At 35.6% G+C, this 7,813-nt stretch overlaps 1 pseudogene; it reads right to left on the reverse strand.

Moving 5' to 3' along the window:
- Positions 1–6,163: 6,163 nt before the first annotated feature.
- LOC126076421 (olfactory receptor 6C70-like) lies at positions 6,164–7,111 on the reverse strand (annotated as a pseudogene).
- Between the last annotated feature and the right edge of the window lie 702 nt (positions 7,112–7,813).

Here is a 7,813-nt window from a genome sequence, read left to right on the forward strand (position 1 = left end):
GCGGTGAAGCTGTCGGGGCCAGAGCATTTTTTGGTTGGGAGATTTTGATCACCTTTTCAATCTCTTCATTTGTTATGGGTCTATTTAGTTGTTCTACCTCTGTTTGTGTTAGTTTAGGTAGGTAGTGTGTTTCTAGGAATTCATCCATTTCTTCTAGGTTTTCAAATTTGTTAGAATACAATTTTTCATAGTAATCTGGTATGATTCTTTTAATTTCAGTTGGGTCTGTTGTCACCCATCTTATTCCTTATTCAGGTTATTTACTTCCTCTCCTGTTTTTCTTTTGTCCGTTCACCCAATGGTTTATTGATTTTGTTAATTTTTTTCAAAGAACCAGCTTTTTGTCTTGTTAACTCTTTCAATTGTTTTTGTTTTCTATTTCATTTAGTTCTACTCTAACTTTTATTATTTGCTTTTTTTTGGTGCCTGAAGATTTCTTTTGTAGCTCTCTTTCTATTTGTTCAAGTCGTAGGGATAATTCTTTGATTTTGGCTCTTCCTTCTTTTGGGATGTGTGCATTTATTGATATAAATTGACCTCTGCGCACTGTTTTAGCTGTGTCCCAAAGGTTCTGATAGGAAGTATTTTCATTCTCATTGGATTCTATGAATTTCTTTATTCCATATTTAATGTCTTCTATTTTTTTTATAACCCAGTCTTTTTTGAGCAGGGCATTGTTCAGTTTCCAAGTGTTTGATTTCTTTTCCCTGCTTTCTGTTTTTGTTTCTACTTTTATGGCTTATGGTCAGAGAAGATGTTTTGTAGTATTTCAATGTTTTAGATTCTGCTAAGGCTTGCTTTATGACCTAATATGTGGTTTATTCTAGAGAATGTTCCATGTACACTGGAAAATAAGGTTAGACTTGACTGCTGTCGGGTGGAGTGTTCTGTATATGCTTATGAGGTCAAGTTTTTTGATTGTGGCATTTCGATCTTCCGTGTCTTTATTGAATTTCTTTCTGGATGTCCTGTCCTTCACCGAAAGTGTTGTGTTGACGTCTCCTAATATAATTGTGAACCTATCTCACTTTTCAATGCTGTTAGAGTTTGTTTTATCTATCTTGCAGCCCTGTCATTGGGTGCATAAATATTTAATATGGTTATATCCTCCTGGTATATCGTCCCTTTTATCATCATATAGTGTCCTTCCTTATCATTTGTGGTGGATTTAACTTTAAAGCCTATTTTGTCAGAAATTAATATTGGCACTCCTGCTCTTTTTTGATTGTTATTTGCTTGATATATTTTTTCTGTATTTTGAGTTTTATTTTGTTTGCATCTTTAAGTCTAATGTGTGTCTCTTGTAGGCAGCATATAGACGGATCGTGTTTTTTTAATACTTTTTGCTGCTCTGTGTCTCTATTGGTTTATTTAGTCATTTACATTCAGGTTAATTATGTATAGGTATGAGTTTAGTGCTGTCATTCTGATGTCTTTTTTGTGTGTATTGTGGACAGTTTCTTTTCCCACTTAATTTTTTGTGCTGAGTCATTTATCTTTATGCATAGTCTTTTCCTCTTATTCGTTGTTGTTGATTTTGTTTCTGCTGAGTCTCTTTTTTTTCTTGTATTTTATTTTGATGAGTAGGATAGGTAGTCTCCTTTGTAGTTACCTTAACACTTACTCCTATTTTTCTAAGTTTAAACCCAACTTTTATTTTTTTATATTGCCTTGTCTTCCTCTCCATCTGGAAGATCTATGACTATGTTTCTTAGTCCCTCTTTATTGTTTTAATGTTGTCTTCTTTTACGTAATAACATCACTCAACAGCTTCTATCTCAGGCCCAGGGAAATCAACAGCCACGGAAGCCATCTTGGGGGCAGGGGGCACCGTAAAATATACGCAAGTACTTAGCTTTTGCTGAGAGTGCCATTCTTTTTTGTTTCTGGAGGTGTGAGTAGGCTGTGTGGCAGGCTGGTTCTCTCTGAGGAAACTGTGCCCAAATGCTACCACCATCCTGCAGCAGGGAATGGTGCCTGAGGGATCCTAGTGATTCAGGTCTGGTAACTCCTCTCCCCTTCTGAACTATCTCTCCATCCGCTTGCCGCTCTGTCCATTTTCTAACTTTCCCTTTGATGTTCAGGGCTCCTAACTTGTCATAAATACAATCATTTCATTTGTTTTTTCAGTGCTTTCTTGTAAGAGGGATCGCTAGAAATGTCTGGATATTCCGCCATCTTGGCCCCACCTCTCAGTGATTTTTTTTGAAAGGAATCTTTTTTCTGAGCTCTCGTTCATAACAGTGGGCTTAAAAGATTCCATAAAGCACATTGCAAACAAATGTGCTGCCATCTAGGCTTCGTTGTTCTATTTATAGAGCACAAGCAGAGTAGATTTAGCATAATTCTTAAGGGTCCTAGGTTTTTGGAATAGTAAATGAGCATTGGCTTCAACTTAAACTCACTAGGTGCATTAGTTCCTAATAAGAGAGTCAGCCTGTCTTTAAAACTTCAAAAGCCAGCCAATGACATCTCTTCTTTAGCTTTGAAAGTCCTAAATGGCATCTTCTTCCAATACAAGGCTGTTTCATCCACATTGGAAACCTGTGGCTTAGTGTAGCCACCCTCCTCAGTTCTCTCAGCGAGACCTCCCGGATGACTTGCTGCAGCTTTGGCATCTGCACTTGCTGCCTCACGTTGCACTTTTATGTGATGGAGGTGGCTTAGTTCCTTAAACCTCAGGATCTAACCTCTGCTGGCTTCAGACTTTTCTTCTGCAGCTTCCTCACCCCTCTTAGCTTTCATAGAATTGAAGAAAATTAGGGTCTTGCTCTGGTTTAGGCTTTGGCTTAAGGGAATGTCGTCTGGTTTGATCGTCTATCCAGACCACTAAAATTTTCTCCATATCAGCAATAAGGCTGTTTCATTTTTTATCATTTGTGTGTTCATTAGAGTAGCACTTTTAATTTTCTTCAAGAACTTTTTCTTTGCTTTCATAACTTTGCCAACAGTTTGATACAAAAGCTTTTGGCATGTCTTGGCTTTTTACAAGCCTTCCTTACTAAGTTTAATCATTTTTGGCTTTTGATTTAAAGTTAGAGACATGTAACTCTTTCACTTGCACACTTAGAAGCCATTTTAGGGTTGTTAATTGGCCCAATTTCAATATTGCTGTGTCTCAGGGAATAGGGAAGTCCAAGGAAAGGGAGAGAGATGGGAGAAGGGATCATCAATGGAGTAGTCAGAACACAAACAGCAACTATCAATTAAATTCACACTCTTATACAGGTGCAGTTTGTGGTGTCCCCAAACAATTACAAGAGTAACATCAAAGGTCACTGATCACAGATCACAATAAGAGAACAATAATGAAAAAGTTAGAAATATTGCAAAAATTACCAAAACGTGACACAGAGACACGAAGTTAGCACATGCGGTTGGAAAAATGGTAAGATAGATTTATCTGATGCAACTTTGCCACAAACCTACAATTTGTAAAAATTGCAAGATCTGTGAAGTCCAATAAAGTGCCAAGCACAATAAAATTTGGTATGTCTGTATATAAAAAATATAATGATACCTGAAGAAGAAATTGGAGTTGTCAATAATTTCGTTCTACTGGTGTCAATAATCAATGTCCATGGAAAGTAGTCAAGAAATCAAATGATGTGTTGTGTTGCATAGGGAAAATCTGTTGCAAAAGACCTCTTTCAATTTTTTTAAAAACAAAGATGTCACTTTCATAACTAAGGTGCATCTGATGAAAGTCATGGTCCTTTCAGTCACCATATATGCATGTGAAAGCTGGACAAATAATACGAAAGAAGAATTAACACATTCAAATTGTGGTGTTGGTGAAGAACACTGAATATACCATGGACTGCCAAAAGAAGAAACAAATGACTTTTAGAAGAAACAATCAGAATGTCCCTTAGAAACAAGAATGGAGAGATTTTGGCTAATTTACTTTGGGCATAATCAGGAAATACCAATTGCTACAAAAGGACATCATGGTAAAGAAGAAGGTCAATGAAAATGAGGAAAATCCTCAATGAGATGGACTGGCACAATAAGCGCAACAACAGACTCAAACATAGCAATGATCTTGAAGATGGAACAGGATCAGGCAACATTTGTTTTGTAATGCATAACGTCTCCATCAGTAGGAGCCCAGTCAACAGCAACTAATAATATTTTCCAGGATATCTCCCTTTAAAAAATAATCAGACATGCAGATACTACAGAAGAGATAAGGAGAAATGGAAGGTGGTAAGTGCTGGCTGTTTTTCTGATTATTATTTATTTATTAAAAATTACCATAATACTTTGTGATTTAAAGCAACCATTTACTGGGCTCACAGATTCTGTTGTCAGAAATTCTTCAGAGTACAGCAATGCATGTCTCTTCTTAATGATATCTACAGACTCGCATGGATATTTGGACACTAGAGGCTTGAATTATCTGAAGGTAACTTCACTCACGTATCTGGTGGTTGATGTTTTTCTCAGGTCTTTTTTTTTTTTTTTGGCTACCTCCCTGCCTATAAGCAACTCTCCATGTAGTGTCCATGTAGGGTCGATTGGGGCTTTCTCACATCATGGTGGCTGGGTTCCAAGTGTAAGAGTCTTCAAATAGAGGGAGCTAGAAATTTTTTTTTTTTTTTTTTTTAGAAGGGAGTTATGGCTTTTTTATGACCTAGACTTGAAGTCACGTAACATGTCTTCTGCAATACTTTACTGGTTAAAGAAGTTACTAGTTTTTCCAAAATTTAAGGAAAGGAAACTTAGACCCCACCTGTCTTGGGAGAAATGTCAAAATAGTTTCTAAAAGCATGTTGGGTGGAAAGTAGTGTTGTGGTGCAATCATTTAGAAAAATAGCTATGTGCCATAGAGGTGAAGGTGGACGACAGAGCATGTTGCTTTGTTTCTTATTCAATGAGGCTATGCAGATAATGAAACAATACAGGAAGTTTCTCTAGCACATTGCTCTACAAATTTATCTCCTCAAGTTATTCTAGGCCGACTTGCATCTGTCTTTTTAAATTTGCATGAACCTTCCTGAAAGCCTTCAACTTCTTATAATTTATCTTGAAAAGATCAGAGAATCCACCAGTATTCTAATAATAGATATTCATTGATCTATTCATGTTTACTTTTCCCACTGGCAAGTAAGTTTAAAAGGCAAATATTTTTAGGAATATTAACTTGAGAAATGTGTGGTAACTCTTGGCAAAGCTAACTGATACAACTTGAGAAAATCTTGTGCTAATAGCTTAATCAGCACCAAACTGCAAAACAATTGGTTTACCGCACATTCAATAGGACAATTATAAAGTTCTGTAAATTATGTGTTCCAGGAACTGACACTTTAGATTAAAAAATAGACAATTTCATACCCATACTTTGGAGGGAATGGAACATAATTTTATCATTAAACAAGTCATTAAATTTTAAGACATTTATGTTCAATAGCGTTTGCTATGACAAGCTTGTACAAAATTAAAAAGCAGTCATTGTAATAGAAGTCATAAAATTCCTGATATATTCTCTATTTAATGCATTCATTTGCATGTGCAAGAGATTAAACTTGCTTTATGTGTTCTTAAAAAAAACTATGTGTTAAATCAATTACTAGTATATTAGATCACATATTATTTTTTCTGCAGTTATGTGAATTTTCCCACTCTAAATGCTTAAAATCACATAAAGGAAACATATGATTCACTTCAAAGGAAATCATGCCTCTTTATTATGTGGACAATTAATATTTTTTAAAAAATCACTTATAAAATAATTCTCTATATTTTTGAAGATTACCCCCTCTTGGAATATTTTAAGTATGTTTTATGATGACAAAATTAAATTCATCTAACAATTTTCAAAAACATGGTCTTTAAATAAAACAAGAAACATTATTTATTAAACAAGTCCAACACTCCAAGGATTTATATTCTATAATACGATCAAACCTCCCATTCATTTTATCCTAAAATGAGGATACAATTTTGCAATTTTATACAGTTTTTTTTTCTATTTTGTATTTCTAATATGTAAGGCTTTCATCTTGAAGAACAGAAAGTTAAATTCATAATAGATAGAATGGAAATGATTCTAAAATCAGGTAACCTAAGGTAATCCAAAAAATTAAATATAATTTCGTGAACCAGAAGAATTAAACTATTTCTTGTTCAATGTTTCTGTAATGTCTTCACATTAATTATTTCAGTAGATAGCCTTATTTGTCTGAAGTGGGAATACATTTTTGAATGTAGCCCTGAAGGCTTGTTTTACTTGCTGGTTCCTCAAAGTATAAATGACTGGGTTCAACAATGGGGCAACTGAAGTACTGAGCACACCTACTGCTTTGCTTAAAGTAACTCTTTCATTTGCTGATGGTTTTATGTAGATGAATATACAACAGCCATAAGTGATGGAGACAACAATCATGTGTGAAGAGCAAGTGGAAAAGGCTTTTGTCTTTTGCTGAGCTGAAGGGAATTAGAATTGTCTTGATAATATAAGAGTAAGAAATGATTACTAATAACAAGGTGACAATGAGTGACATCAGAGCTATTAAAAGACCAATCAATTCTAGTAAATGTATGTCTAAGCAAGAAAGTTGCAGGACAGGAGAAATGTCACAAATGAAATGGTCAATGATATTGGAAGCACAGAAATCCAGATTAAGACCCAAAGTGAGTGGAGGGAAAATGACCGAGAATGCAGTTACCCAAGAGCTGAGTGCAAGCTGGTGACACAGTCCGCTGCTCACGATGGATGTACAATGCAAGGGTTTGCAGATGGCAACGTAGCGGTCATAGGACACAGCAGCCAGAAGGAAAAACTCTGTAACCCCAGAAAAGATATTAAAAAAATCTGAAATGCACAACCATTATAGGAAATGGTCTTTTCCTTGGTTAGAATGGTGATTAGAAATCTGGGGATGCAAGCAGTTGTGAATGAGATTTCCAGGAAAGAGAAATTATGAAGGAAGAAATACATTGGGGTCTTGAGATGGGAAGCCAGCAGAGTGAGGGCAATGATGGTTAAGTTTCCTATCATGCTCAACAAGTAACTGAGAAATAGAAATAAGAAAATGACAGTCTGTAACTGAAAATTATCTGTCAGTCCCAGTAGAATAAGCCCTACCTTCCTTGTATGATTCTTCATTTCTTTTTTATGCTTTCAATCAAATTCCAGGAAAAAAAAATTACAAAAATCAGAAATTATATGAGTAGTTTTATTTCCAGAAAAAGGTATATTAAAGGACTCATATTCATAAACATGACCATTTACAATGAAATACTCCATGGAATTTGAAGATATGATCCAAAGCAGAACAACAGAAACTGTTAACTTAGAGTTGAAATGTACTATAGAATTTAAAAGCAAAGATGTCACTTTGAGGACTGACCCAAGCCATGGTATTTTCAATTGTTTCATATGCATACAAAAGCCGGACAATGAATAAGGCAAACTGACAAATAACTGATGCCTTTGAAATATGGTGTTGGAGAAGAATATTGCCAGAAGAACAAAAAAATCTATCTTGAAAGAAGTACAGCTGGATTGCTCCTTAGGAGCAAGGGTGCTAAGACTTCATTTGACAACCTTGGACATGTCCTGAAGAGGGACCAGTCCCTGAAATGGGACATCAGTCTTGGTAAAGTAGAAGGTGAGTGAAAAAGAGGAAGACTCTTAATGAGACAGATTGACACAGTGGCTGCAAAAATGAGCTCAAACAGCAAGATTGTGAGGATGGCACCGAACCAGGCAGTGTTTCATTCTGTTGTACATAGGGTCTCTATGAGTCAGACCAACTCAATGGCACATAACTACAACAACATAGAAGTTAGCTCAGTTTTGGAAATT

This window comes from Elephas maximus, chromosome 4 (genome assembly GCF_024166365.1).
Source record: "Elephas maximus indicus isolate mEleMax1 chromosome 4, mEleMax1 primary haplotype, whole genome shotgun sequence".
NCBI lineage: Eukaryota > Metazoa > Chordata > Mammalia > Proboscidea > Elephantidae > Elephas > Elephas maximus.